Source organism: Ovis canadensis, chromosome 2, assembly GCF_042477335.2.
Source record: "Ovis canadensis isolate MfBH-ARS-UI-01 breed Bighorn chromosome 2, ARS-UI_OviCan_v2, whole genome shotgun sequence".
In the NCBI taxonomy this organism is placed as follows: domain Eukaryota; kingdom Metazoa; phylum Chordata; class Mammalia; order Artiodactyla; family Bovidae; genus Ovis; species Ovis canadensis.
Genome location: NC_091246.1, coordinates 252153582 through 252169356, shown reverse-complemented (window position 1 = coordinate 252169356; position 15775 = coordinate 252153582). Strand labels below are relative to the sequence as shown.

The window sequence follows — 15775 nt, the reverse complement described above, 5'->3', positions numbered from 1 at the left end:
ATGATGGTTATGCAACTTTGTGAATATCTTGAAAATCAATGGATTGTAAACTTTAGACTGGTGAATTTCAGAGTATGTGAATTATATCTCAGAAACAAAACATAGGACCTAATTTCTCACTTTTGGAGGAGAAAGATACAAGTATGGGAAGGGAGAAAATCAGAATAAAGTCTGAAGTTTTGAACTGGAATTGGATGTCACATGTGAATCCATGGCTTGGAATATATATATATACAGAAATAAATCTAGGTTTAGGTGTGTGTATGCTTTCCTTTCTTTCCTCTGAGAGGGCCTGGAAGCAGTGACACCCTTATAGCAATGAGTACAGCTAGGTAACTCAGATCTCGGTTTGTAAATAGCATTCTCCACTAAGGACTTTACCAGGGAGTCCAAGGAAACAGGGCACCTTAGAGAAATGGCCGAATCCAGGGCTGGGATGGAGACAGTACAAGGTGAGCTAAGAATATCAGGTTCCAGGAAGTAAGGATGTTTCCAAAGAACAAGGTCCCATTGTCCAAGTCAGAGTTTGGTACAGAAACAAGTAATGATAATAATAGATTCAAACTCATGAAATAAAATAGGAAGCCAAGAGTCTATATAGATCTAATCAATAAAGAGATAACCTGAAAATGTCGTGAGAAACAGGATCTCGACATAGCTGCAAAGAACCTTCCGTATGATACTTGGTGACTGTGGAAGGGTGAAGAATACTCTAACGGTGGAAAAGCCTGGCAAGTACCCCTGTAATCAAGAGATTAAAATGAACATCATCAGTAAAGGGCTAGAACTAAACGATGCTCCCCTTGATAGGGTCCAGGGAGAATGCAGCACTGCTTTGTTAGTATGCCTGCCAGTGATGCCAAACCAAGATAGAGTCAGGAGGAAGTATCAGTCAAACCCTTGATGCAGAACATTAAAGAACAGTCTATAATATATATGGCTTGTAATTTTTAAAAATGTCAAGGTCGTTAAAGTCAAGGAAAAACCGAGGAGCTGGTCTTGACTTGAGGAGGCTAAAGAGACTTGGTATCTAAGAACAGCATGGGGTTCTCAACTAGATTGCTTTGGTATAAAGGACCTTGTTGGAACAACTGGTGAGACTTGCATGGGGTCTCTGGATTAGTGTCCATTTCCTGATTTTTATAGTTTTACTGTGGCTTAATTTGATGAGGAAATGTCTGTGTTTGGGGGTGATGCATCAGGTCAGCAGTTTATTCTCAAATGGTTCAGATAAAAAGCTTCTTTGTCAGAGTTGTGCTGGAGTCCATTACGCTTATATCTTTCCTAGTCTGCCCTCAGTAACATCATGTTGGTAGCTTGAAATTGGCTGTAGTGGGAGTACTTACACCATGGAAATTAGCAAATGTTACAGATCAGGGTTTTTTTTAACCCTGGAGAGCCAATTGTTGATATTCTTTGTAGCATCTTTCAAACTGTTTTTAATAAAGTTTTTATTATTTAAAAACATTATTAAAGCAGAGAAAAGATTTAATGTTATTGTTTCAAACCTTCCTTTGAACAAGACTTGCAATAAATATACAAAGGGCATTTGTATAGTGATTTATAGTTAACAAAAGTATAATTTTATACTTGAACTGAATATTGTTGACAACCCTGTGAAGTAGAAATGATCATGCCAACTATAGAGACGAGTAAACTGAGATCTAGTGAGTCACGTTCTGGGCTTCCCACGTGGCTCAGTGGTAAAGAATCCACCTACCGGCGCAGGAGCCGCAGGGCACCCTGGTGGGGAAGATCCCCTGGAGGGGGAAACGGCAACCCATTTCAGTATTCTTGCAGGGATAATCCCATGGACAGAGGAGCCTGGTGGGCTAAAGTCCATGGAGTTGCAGAGTCAGACACGACTAAGCACACGCGCACACACATAGACACACAGACACACAGACACACACAGATACACACAGACACACAGACACACGCAGATACACACAGACACACAGACACACAGAGACATACACAGATACACACAGACACACAGACACACACAGATACACACAGATACACAGACACACACAAATACACAGACACACACAGATACACAGAGACACACACAGACACACACAGACACACAGACACACACAGACACACACAGACACACAGAGATACACACAGACACACACAGACACACGCAGATACACACAGACACACACAGACACACGCAGATACACACAGACACACACAGACACACGCAGATGCACACAGATACACACAGACACACACAGATACACACAGACACACAGACACACAGAGATACACACAGACACACATAGACATACACAGACACACACAGACACACAGACACACACAGATACACACAGATACACACGGATACACACAGACACACAGATACGGATACACACAGACACACAGATACACACATACACAGACACACACAGATACACACAGACACACAGACACACACAGATACACACAGACACACAGACACACACAGACACACACAAATACACAGACACACAGACACACACAGAGACACAGACACACACAGACACACACAGACACACACAGACACACACAGATACACGCAGACACACGCAGATACAGACACACAGACACACACAGACACACAGACATACACAGACACACACAGATACACACAGACACACAGACACACGCAGATACACACAGATACACAGACACACAGACACACAGACACACACAGACACACACAGTTACACACAGACACACAGACACACACAGACACACAGACACACACAGACATACACAGATACACACAGACACACAGACACACACAGACACACGCAGACGCACACAGATACACACAGATACACACAGACACACAGACACACACAGATACACACAGACACACAGACACACACAGACACACAGACACACACAGATACACACAGATACACACGGATACACACAGACACACAGATACACACAGATACACAGACACACAGACACACATAGATACACACAGACACACAGACACACACAGACAGACACACACAGACACACACAGACACACGCAGATACAGACACACAGACACACACAGACACACACAAATACACAGACACACACAGATACACACAGACACACAGACACACACAGATACACACAGACACACAGACACACAGACACACACAGACACACACAGATACACACAGACACACAGACACACACAGATACACACAGACACACATAGACATACACAGACACACACAGACACACAGACACACACAGATACACACGGATACACACGGATACACACAGACACACAGATACACACAGACACACACAAATACACAGACACACAGACACACACAGACACACAGACACACAGACACACACAGACATACACAGATACACACAGACACACAGACACACACAGACACACACAGATACACACAGACACACACAGACACACACAAATACACAGACACACAGACACACACAGACACACAGACACACAGACACACACAGACACACACAGATACACACAGACACACGCAGATACAGACACACGCAGACACACACAGACACACACAGATACACACAGACACACACAGACACACAGACACACACAGATACACACAGACACACACAGACACACAGACACACACAGATACACACAGACACACACAGATACACACAGACACACAGACACACACAGACACACAGACACACACAGATACACACAGACACACACACATACTGAGTCATGTTCTTAGACGTCAGGACATCGACTCTTTTTCATCTTTGTACTCTCAGTGCCTGGCATATTCCTTGGCATATAAAAATAGCATAAAAAATGATGGAAGGACATCTCTAAGTAGGAAAGATAGGTCTCACATCCGAAACTTACAACTCCAAATCTCACGTATTCTTTCTGCTAAGTTAAAATTCTAAACAATTTTAATTGCACATGAATCACGTGACTATACTACTAGAATGCTAGCGTTAGTTGCTCAGGCATGTCCAACCCTTTGTGACCCCATGGACTGTAGCCTACAAGGTTGTTCTCTGTCCATGGGATTCTCCAGGCAAGAATACTGGAGTGGGTAGCCATTCCCTTCTCCAGGGGATCTTCCCGACCCAGGGATCTACCCTGGGTCTCCTTACTGCAGGCGGATTCTTTACCGGCTGAGCCCTAAATCTTAATGCACTACAGGTAATCTTAAATTCCCCTCAATCCCCGTTATAGCCCCCCTAAGGCCCCCGTCCCATCCCCTCTACGGGAGTAGCTTCTGGGGAGCCTCCAGACCTGTTCCAATGTATTTGTGTTTCCCTCTGAACTACACCGAGTTTCAAGTTCATGGCCAACTTTGACAATCCTGGAGCATTTGTGTTTTCCCTGGGAATAAACTCCACCTACTTCCTCTGTCTTTTTTCTCCGCCAACCTTGATTTTCTTGGTCTTTTTCGTGGAAAAAAAAAAAAAGCATAAAACCTTCTCCCTAGCAATCAAGCCACCCTCCTCTGTACAGAGGCCCCGAGAACATTTACTTCCATCTCAGAGTAAAGTCCTGCTTTGTAGCCTTGGCCCCAGTCTTGTCCCCACGTCATAGGAAAAATCATCAGGGCTGTTCAGCTGCTCCTTGGCAATGACCCTGCGCTCTAAAATAGGCAGCTATGACCCAAAAGGAGGAGGAAGGAGAGAGAGAGAGAATATTTTCCAAATGTAAGAAAGAGTGCAAGGGAGTGAGGGGGCAGAGGGCGGGCTTCGGAGCATTTTCCTTTCTCTGTTCACCTTCTGTGGGGACTGTCTTCACATATGGGGTCAGTGGTACCTATTCATCTTCAAGGAAGTTATCTGATTCCTGAAACAACTGAGCCAGCAGCTAGGGAGACCTTAGTCCATTTGGTGTTGGGGCCAAGGTCAGAACACGTGGTCAGCGGTGTACGTTTTCTGCTGGTGGCACGGTTTGCTTACAAAACAGATGGGTCTCTTAAAAATAAGTGAAACTCAATCCAAATTCACCTTAAATCCTTATTGAAAGAGTGTGAAGGACAGAATGCTTGTGTACTGGTGATCATTCATCGAGATACTAGTTTGTGTTTTTGTTCTCGTTACCGTGGAGAATTTTCCCTCCTTCATCCCAAGATGGTAGCCAGAGCAGAAGTCCCCTGGCCCCCTTAAACCAAAGCTGCCCCTACAACCCCTGAGAGAGGGCTTGAGTTCCCCTGGTGGCTGGAGTGGGATTCTCTGGGACAGGTCTCCAAGAGGTAGCCCTTAGCAAGAAGTGGAGAGAGGGGGAATTTTGGAGAGCTTTCTCAGAGACCAAGAAGGGCTGGACAGAGGGATTTTATGGGTTTCAGAAAAATGAACTGGCAGGACTTCTGATGGACTGAGAAGAGAGAGTTCTGACTCCAGGCAGAAAGACTCTCTGCCTGAGCAATGACCTTTTGTGTTCAAGCCTGGTTCCAAGGCAGTGTAAATGTCACCTTCAAGGGAGGCTGGGACAGTGGACCTAGCGGAGGGCAGTGTGAGCTGATAATCAGAGTCTCTCTTCAAATGTTCTAGATTGCACAAGCTCCCAAGGACATGTGCACAAACCTGGGGAGAAGAGGGTCAAAACAGGATCAAGATGGAATTTCTTGGTAGTCAGGCAGGTGACGGGGGGGCGGGGGGACCCATTAATTAATTAATGCTCATTAGAGGATGAGCATTTTCTTATGCCAGGTTGTTAAGGAGTTCGCTGCAGACTCACGATATAGACACTGACTTTGATCCACACCACAATCTTTATATCTCTTTTACTTTCAAACTTTGATGTATCCCACTGAATGGGATACATTCAATGAGATACATTTATGAGATTCCAGTGAGGCCCTGTCACATACAAAATGTCATTTTACCTCACATTATACTTTGATGGTGAATTAGGGAAATATTGTTTCATTTGCCGAAGCCTAGGAAGCAAGCTGATTCACAATTGGGTCCTTTGTGGGTCTTTCCAATGCCCTGTGAGACATGCGCTGGGTCGCATGATGGTCCACTCAGCCTTGAGGTTGGCGGCCAGCACTTCTGGCCTCGGAGCTCCTGCTGGTCTTAAAATTCGCTAACATTTTGCCTCTCGAACTCTCATTCCTTTGACCGGCTTTGCCCTACGCACATGGGATTACCCATGCTCTCTTTCTGTCCTCTATCAGTACTCCTTGCCTGGCTGTTATCCCCATCAGTTCTAATCTTCTCAACAAGGGCACACTTCTGTTTTTGCCTCAACAAGTGACTCCAATCTAACAGGCATAAAGAGCACCTCCCCTGTGTCAGGCATGCTGGTAGGCACTCCCCAGTGGCACTTCATTTGGGAGGTATACCTGTGTCTGATTTTCAGAGGTGGGTCTAAGATTCAGAGAGGTCAAGAACTGTGTCCAAGGTCACACAACAGAAGTCAGAGAACGGGATTCATCCCTTCCTTTTCCAGGTCTGAGTCTCTATTCTCTGCCTAACCCTATTTGGTTGCCTTACACAGTTCCCAGGCTCTCCATCCATTTCTAAGGAGAAAGTGAGATAAATGTTAAAAGGAAATCTATGTTGTATACCTGTGAATCCCAACTCGAGTATTAGTACCTACTCAAGAGTAGGCTCAGGCAGTAAAGAATCTGCCTGTAATGAAGAAGACCTGGGTTCAATCCCTGGTTTGGGAAGATTCCCTGGAGAAGGGAATGGCTACCCACTCCAGTATTCTTGCCTGGAGAATCCCATGAACAGAGGAGTCTGTCAGGCTGCAGCCCACGGCTTCCAGAAGAGTTGGACACAAATGAGTAAATAACATTCACAGGAGCAGAAACTCAGTTTTGACTTTGATCTTAGACATATTGTTATAATAGCAAGTTTAGCTCTTGCAACTCTGTGTCCCAAAGTGAGTCCCATGGAATAACTATTGCATAGGATTTTTTTGTTGATAGTGTTGGGGAAATCAGCTCACTCTATTAAAAAAAAAAGTTGAATCTCTATTTCTTACAATATGAAAAAAAATCCTCCAGTGAACATAATACCTATTAGTGAAAGATAAAAACTATAAACTAATAGAAGAAAAGTACCATTGTTTATTTCTGGACACATTGGCATGGGTAGGGATTTCAAAAACAAGCTGAAGCACAAATTTAAGGAGGAAAAATGGACTTAGCTGTATATAAATTATGCTTCCCTTGTGGGTCAGTGTAAAGAATCCATCTGCCAATGCAGGAGACATGAGCTTGATCCCTGGATCAGGAAGATCCCCTGGAGAAGGAGACGGGAACTGACTCCAGAATTCTTGCCTGGAAAATCCAATGGACAGAAGAGCCCGGTGGGCTACAGTCCATGGGATTTCAAGAGTCAGACACAACTTAGCGACTAAACATCATGTAAAAGTTAACATGCTTTCTAAACAGAAGATACCATAAACAAAGCTAACAGATGGATGAAGCAGAAAAAGGTATTTTCAATCTTAAACCAACAAGGAACTATTACGTGGAGTCTAGGTTCTAGATCTGCACTGTTCTATATACCACTAATCACATATAGCTGTTAAGCACTTTATATGTAACTAATACGAACGGACACGAGTTTGGATAAACTCCAGGAGCTGGTGATGGACAGGGAGGCCTGGCTGCAGTCCATGAGGTTGCAAAGAGTTGGACACGACTGAGTGACTGAACTGAACTGAACTGAACTGAATACGAATGAAGATGTGCTATAACTGTAAAATACACACCAGATTTCAAAGATTGAGCATACACAAAGGAATGCAATGTATCGCAACCATCCTTGTATTGATTACGTGTTGAAATGATAGTATTTTAGATGGGGCTTCCATGGTGGCTCAGACGGTAAAGAATCTGCCTGCAATGTGGGACACCTGGGTTCAATCCCGGGGTTGGGAAGATCCCCTGGAGAATGGAATAACTACCCACTCCAGCATTCTGGCTTGGAGAATTCCATGGACAGAGGAGCCTGGCAGACTACAGTCCATATTTTAGATATATTATAATAAATATGGAGAAGGAAATGGCAACCCACTCCAGTACTCTTGCCTAGAAAATTCCATGGATGGAGTAATAAATTCCATGGATGGATGGCAATGATAAATATATTGCCCCAATTAATTTCATCTGCTTATTTTTATTTTTTAAATGTGGCTATTAGAAAAAATTTTAATTGCATATGTGGATCACACTATATTTCTATTGGACAGAGCTACTCTAGCATATATAAGAAACTCCTATATAGCTGGAGGAAAAAAGAGTGGAAATCCAAGAGAAAAATGGGTAGAAGGTATGAACAGGCAATTTACAATAGAAAACTCCTACGGCTAAAAGGTATGTGAATAAATGTTCAACCTCACTAACAACCCAAGAAATACAAGTATGGGCATGAGAGAACCTGATACCTATCAAATCGGCAAAAGTCAAAAGTTAGATGGTTTTAAATGAGGATGACATGCGGAAAAGGGTTTTCATGCGTTGTTGGTGGGTGTGGAGGCTGGCAGAGCTGTTTCTGAATAACTAGTTGCCTGGGCTTCCCTGGCGGCTCAGATGGTAAAGAACCTGCCTGTAATGAGGAACACCCAGGTTAGATCCCTGGACTGGGATCCCCTGAAGGAGAGAATGGCAACCCTCTCCAGTATTCTTGCCTGGGAAAACCCGTGGACAGAGGACCCTGGCGGGCTACAGTCTGTGGGGTAGCCAAGAATGGGACACGACTGAGCAACTAAGCAAAGCTGGTTGCCTGGTGTAAGTGTTAGTGGATGTTCAAGGCAGAGATTGAGTTTAGGAGCATTGATACATGGCTCATGGAGAGTGTCCGTTCTGGGTGGTCAGTGTCTGCATTTTTTTTTTTTATTGCATAGTGACCAGGGGTTGAACCCAGGCCCTCAGCATCGAAGGTGTGAAGTCCTAACCACTGAACGCCAAGGAATTCCCAGTGTCTGCATCTCAGTGATTGTTAAATATTTTGAATATCACACATGTGTATGACCCCCAGAGGAGGAAATGGCAACTCATTCCAGTATTCTTGCCTGGAGAATCCCATGGACAGAGGAGCCTGGAGGGCTACAGTCCATGGGGTTGCAAAGAGTCAGACATGACTTAGCTGCTAAGCACACACATACTCTGTGAACTAGCTTTCTCACGCTTAATAATGCTCCTCAGAAACTCTCTCATGCACGTCTGTAAGATAACCAGAGAAATGCAAATAAATACTACATGATTGACTTGACACACAATAAATGTGCACACAGTGTGACCCAGAGATGCTTGTGAAATCAGGAGATGGAGGTCACCAAGGCGGCCCCCACCGGGGGACTGTTAAGTAAAACCTGGTTTACGCATTCAATGAAATACTACGTAAAATGCAGAACTAATGATCCAGATGTATATATGGCAACACGGGTAGATCTCAAGAAGAAAGTGTTAAGGAAACAAGTAGGAACAGAATGAGATTTATAAACATTTCCATTTGTGTGGATTTAACACATTAATAGGATACAGCTTCAAATTTACATATATATCCAAACAAAACAAATGGAAGGTAAATTATATGGACTTCTTAAATAAAATTAACATAGGTGCTTATAGTGTGAAGAGTAGAAAAGGAAATAGAAGATGAAGGGGAAAAGAAAAAATAAACTTTGAAAGAAGAACTTTCATTAGTGTTGCCATATTTCACAAATAAAAATACAGAACATCCAGTTTAGGGACTTCCCTGGTGGCCTAGTGGCTGGGAATTTACCTTCCAATGCAGGGGACGTGGGTTCAATCCCTAGTCAGAGAACTAAGATCCCACATGTTCCAGGGCAACTAAGCCCATGTGTGGCAACTACTGAGCCCTCGGGCTCTGAGGCCTGCAAGCCACAGCTAGAAAGACGCTGCAACTAGAGAAACCCCTGTACCACAGCGAAAGGTCTCACATGCCAGAACCAAGACATGATGCACCCAAATAAATAAATATTAAAAAAAGAGCATCCAGTTTAATTTGAATTTCAGACACATAATAATTTTCAGCATAAGTATGTTTCAAATATGCCCAGTTAAAACTCAATTTCAGAGAAAGAATAGAAAATATTTTAACATAAGCATATCTCCATAATTAAATATATGAATATGTCTATAGCGCTGACAGCGGTTAAATAGATGGCTAAATCCGAGCTCAACAGAACATTCCTCGATTTCATCTGTCAATTCTAGATTCAGGACATCAGAAAGGTCTCTCCTGTACCTGGCCGAACTGTCCCCGCAGTCATGAAAGTATGTTGATGAGATTAGAGCTCTTGGAATCGTGGTCTCTGCTTCCCACAGAGGAAACACTGGATGGGCCCTGGCACTACCCATAACTTGCTGGTTGGATCACTGGATATCACGAGGCTATCTCTTCGGCAGAAAGCTGGTATGAATCAAGGGTCTGTTGAGCCATTTACAACAATAAACACAGCTTTCCCGTGTTTAGCCCTTATGCTATGTTGATAGCCTGCCTTAAGACCTCCTGGGGACATTCAGGTCACCACTCCCCAGTCACATCTTACAGTAAAGAAAGAGGGACAGAAACAGACAGAGAGAAAACAAATGATGGATGATGTCATCGGCATTACTGCCAGCCCAACCTTGGTTCAAATCCTGGGCCTGACGTTTACCAGACCTGTGATCTAAGGTAACGCACTTCTTAAGCCTCAGTGATTCCATCTGTAAAATGGGAGGAAAAAACCAGGTTATCTCACAAGTTTGCTGTGAGGATTGAAATAATAGTGGAAGGAATGATCATAAGAAAACATATACAAAGGGCTTAGCACAACTGTTGGAAATACTTATGTTATCATGCACAGAAAAAAAAGTAGGAACTTCCCTGGTGATCCAGTTGTCAAGAATCTGCCTAACAGTGCAGGAAACATGGGTTCATTCCTGGTTGGGGAACTAATATCCCATATGCTGTGGGGCAACTAAGCACCACACTGCAACTGCTGAGCCCATGCACAACTCGAGGGACTGTGCACTGCAACGAAAAATCCTGCATACCACGAGTCAGACCTGGCACGGCCAAATGAATATTAAATATTTTAAGAAAGAAAAAAATGGAAGGAAATTGGACATATGCACAGTGGTTAAGTAAATGACTAGATGAGGAAGATCCTGAAAGATGCTTATCACATAATAGTCACTCAGAGAAATACAGGTATCATTTTCTATTAGTATTTATTGGTGATGGTCTCATGAATGATGCTCATTTTTTCCTTTATACTCTTTGGTCTTTTCTCCCATATTTTATAAAGTGAAAGCACAATAATATTTGAGACAACAATTACTTCTCGGGCACCCACCAGATCCTGGGACTGTGTTGGTTGCTTGGCATGAATTCAGAACAGACGAGGTCTTTGTGGAAAATTCAGGCCGAGACGACAGTTTGGTATTTTTCTTGCTTCGGTGTGCTGTACTATCTGTAGACTAGATACCACTCATGGGATATGCAGTCGTCATGTACGGATGTGAGAGCGGGACCACAAAGGAGGCTGAGCACCAAAGAATTGATGCTTTTGAACTGTGGTGTTGGAGAAGACTCTTGAAAGTCCCTTGGACAGCAAGGAGATCAAACCAGTCGATCCTAAGGGAAATCAACTCTGAATACCATTGGAAGGACTGATGCTAAAGCTCCGCTACTTTGGCCACCTGCTGTGAAGAGCTGACTGCTTTGAAAAGACCCTGATGCTGGGAAAGATTGAAGGCAAAAGGAGAAGGGGCCATCAGAGGATGAGATGCTTAGATAGCATCACTGACTCAATGGACATGAATTTGAGCAAACTCAGGAGACAGTGGAGGACACGGGAGCCTGGCATGCCGCAATCCATGAGGTCACAAAGAGGTGGACATGACTTGGCGACTGAACAGTGGGATAAGCAACATAGCCCTCAAGGGCTCAGCACTATCTTTTAGGTTTTTGGATCATTCTTCACCATCACATACCCTCTTTCTGCTTCCCTCACCCTTTCTTCACTACTTTCCCATCATAAAGTACTAGAAAGGGACATTAAAACTCATCCACATCGTCCATCAGCTTTACAGATGGAGCATCGACCTGCGGTTTCTCTCTTCTCCCACCACGTTTTCTATTTTTTCTGTTCTGTTTTCTTGTCTTCCCCTGACACCCCACTGCTGCTTTTCTCCTAGTTGTCCACAGTCTTGATGAACCGGCGGTGGTAGGAGGTTTCTGGTTGATGCTTTTTCTCCTGCTGGCCTGCCGTGTGCCCTGTGTCCTCAGACTGCAGGGAACATTTATATCCCTCCATCGGTGGAGGTGTTTACTACCTCTCTGTCAGTGTTCTTGACCTTTAAGAGACAGAGTTGGGTAATATTAAAATACTCTAGACTGGATGTTAAGAGTCTCTGAGTTCAAGTCCCCAAATACCAGTGATACCAGTTGTAATATAGTCTCGGCTTACTGTATCCCAGGCTCTGTACTGAGCCCTTTTGACAGCTTTTCTTGCTGATGCTGAGATACCCAGAAAGATGATTGATGAAAGACAGCTTCACAGGGTAGTGTATTCTAAAGAATGGATGAATGCTAGCAAGGCCAGTCAGCTGAATCCAGTGGTTTTAAAAATTTCTCAGGTGCTGAGAATCCCCTGATGACCCAGTAATTAGGATTTGGAGCTTTCGCTGCTGTGGCTTGGCTGCAATACCTGTTTGGGGAACTGAGATCCTACAAGTCCCATGATGCGGCCAAAAAAAAAAAATCCACTTAAAAAAAGAAAAATGGTTCAGTTGAACGTAAAGCATCTTTAGTTACAGTGGGCTTCCTAGGTGGCGCTGGTGGTAAAGAACCTGCCTGTCAATGCAGGAGATGCAGAGATGTGGGTTCAGCCCCTGGGTTGGGAAGATCCCCCTGAGGAGGGCATGGCAACCCACTCCAGTATTCTTGCCTGGAGAATCCCATGGACAAAGGAGCCTGGTGGGCTACGGTCTGTAGGGTAGCAAAGAGTTGGGCACGACTGAAGCGACTTGGCACACACACGCATGCACTTTGCGCTGTTTGTGGAACATTATAAAACTTATATAGCTCTATCTCTATCTCTATCTCTATCTTTATCTTTATAGACTTCCCTCAAAGAACAAATTAATACAACTAAGCTATATGATCACTTCATTTAAAAAAAAAAAACAGAGGGAGTGGTTGAAACATGGTTTCCCTTGAGTTTTCTCTCCAACTTTAGACTGTGACTTCTTTATTTGAGTACTAATTTTTGATCACTTATCGGATCATAAACAAATACTATACTTATTGGGGGAGCCTTTATGGGTCAGATTCTCAGCAGATGAAAGTTTGGAGGGGAAAACATTTTTATGTGAGAAAAAATTAAAATTGGCAAAATTTAGAACCCTCCTGGTAATGCTTACATTTTGAAAGAAGTTTCCCTTCTTTTTTACCCAAAAAGGACAGATTTAATTGTGGAATTTAAGCTAGTGGTGGTCCCGTGGTTAAGAATCGCCTTCCAATGCTGGGTACATGGGTTCAATCCCTGGTCAGGGAACTAAGATCCAATACGCTGAGGGGAACCTGCTCAGCCCAAGCACTCTAAAGCCAGCATACTGCAACTACAGAAGCCTGAGGGCCACCGTGAGGAACCACGGCAGCCAATTAAAAGAAAAAAAGTTAATTAATATTAAAAAAACACTAAGCTAGTGTAACATGTCAGTACAGAAGGTCTTGTCTGGAGGCACAAACACCCTTCCAAAGTCATGCAATTGAGGTGGCACTTACCTTGTCCTGGAGAAGCCTTTCTAGTGCGTGGGCCTCAGTGGCTAAACATTCTCCAAGCTTCTTGCTCAGATAAGGTGGGAATAGGCATCCTCAGGAGCCCCCCCCTCATGGGACGTGACCTTTGTACAACTCTGAAGACATGAGAACACAATAACAGTTGAAAGAGCCTGACCCGAGTGGCATTGGCCCCATCTGGGTGGTGGAGCAGGCGTGTCCAGGTGTGTCCAGGTTGCCACTTGGACAAGCACACACCACCTGCTACTTTCAGGGACACCCTCTCCCCTTCCCAGTGCCATTTGCTCTGGGTTTTCGCTTCCTCAGATGACTGAGGGAGCATGGGCCCCAGGGAAGCTGTCTGTCCCACTCTGTCTTTTGATATCTAGGGACACATCTGTACGTGGCGAGGGAAAGGCAGTGGAAGATCACTGACTTCAGAGTGTTGGACCAAAGTCCTGCTGCTTCCTAACCAGATGGCTATGGCGAGGGTCTTAACCTCCCCAGGCCTCAGTTTTCCAATCTGAAAGTGAGGGTCATGATAGAATTCTCATTACAAGGTTATGTGAGAATTAAAGAAATAATACATGAAGGGGTTTTTAAAACAGTGGGGAATGCTCAGTTAATAGTAACTTGGAGAGTCATTAATGCCCTGAAAATTCAAGATGCGGGATCACCCAATCCCTAGGGAGACTCATGGGCCTGGCGTGCACCTGTCTCCCGTCACCCTCTTCCTGGCAGTCCAGTGTCTACTCTGCATGTTTCTTAGAAGACAAGCGGCTTTCTCTCCACTGGGGTAAAGTCCCCCCACTGCTGTAGGGAATTCGGGGTGGGGGGAGCGGAATGGAATGGGCGCTGGATTCTGATCTCTGTGGATGACTCACCTGCTTTGGCTTGAAACCTGCCTTTGTAAAATGGGGACAATAAAACATTTTCCCCTTCACTGCCCCGCCCATGTCTCCCAATTTATGAGGCTGGCAGAGCACTGATTAGCCTGTAAACTGTCCCGGTCTCCCTTGGAGAACAACATCTGACAGAAACGATGAGGATGGTTGCAGCTTAAGAACTGAAGATTTGTTTTCAGAGCAACACTTCCTGTTCCCTGCAACTGAAGACTTTGTTCTGTACAGACTCGGGCAGGTATAGGTGGAAATAGCGTGGCGCTCCATCTTGGAGAGCCAAGAGTCCTTGGATTGACATTTGTGCCTGAATCTTTGTGGTAAGATAAGTGACTCTGAGACCCTTGACGACACAAAAGTTCTGTTTAAAACTTTCTGTGTAGGAGCACAGACTCTGGAGTGGACTCTCAGGTTTGAATCCTCACAGCTCAACTCTTGCTGCTTGTGTGGCTTTGGGCTAATTTATTAATATCTCTGTGCCTGAATTTCCTCATCTGTAAAACAGGAATAATGCTAGTCCTTAACTTACAGGATTGTTGTGAAAATTGAGTGAGTTAAAAAAATCTAGTTTTTAGAACAGAGTGCCTGACATAGCAGGATCTTGATACATGTTGAGTTTCTATCTGTCTGTATCTATCTGTCTATCCATCTATTGATCTATCTTTATCTAACTATCTTTTATCTATCAATCTTCTGTCAATTGATATCATTATCTAGACTGAGCAGTGCAATGTAGAAGACAGAATCTGGGGTTTGAAACAGATATATCTCTTACCCCAATCCCGCCTGTACTATTTAAAAGTTTTGTGATCTCTGAGTACAACTATTCCTAAGTTTTTGTATCCAGTAATAGCTAGAAGCTGGAGATGTTACCTGAGTCCAAGCTTGCTCTACTCATCATGTGACAGGCCAATAAATCCAACACATTGTTGTCAAGAGACAACACATTGAGGGAAGGCATACAACTTTATTTGGAAAGCTGGCCCCAAGAAGATGGCAGACTAATGTCTCAAAATAACCATCCTGTCTGGGTCTGGAAGCCCGGTTCTTTCATAGCACAGGGGTGAGAAGCGAGAGGTGAGGAAGCAAAGTAAAAAGGCCATTAATCTTGCCAATACACCCTAGAATGGCAAGCTTCTGCGAGGGG

At 44.0% G+C, this 15775-nt stretch overlaps 1 protein-coding gene across 2 annotated transcripts in view; it reads right to left on the bottom strand.

Moving 5' to 3' along the window:
- RNF186 (ring finger protein 186) overlaps window positions 1–13929 on the bottom strand; it is a 34236-nt gene extending 20307 nt beyond the window's left edge. Inside the window, exon 1 of one of the 2 annotated variants that reach the window (XR_011254126.1) lies at window positions 13736–13913. The gene's annotated coding sequence lies outside the window, so the exon portion shown is untranslated. Of the gene's footprint in view, window positions 1–13735 lie in introns of both variants that reach the window. The other variant, XM_069575105.1, reaches the window with a different exon arrangement.
- Between the last annotated feature and the right edge of the window lie 1846 nt (window positions 13930–15775).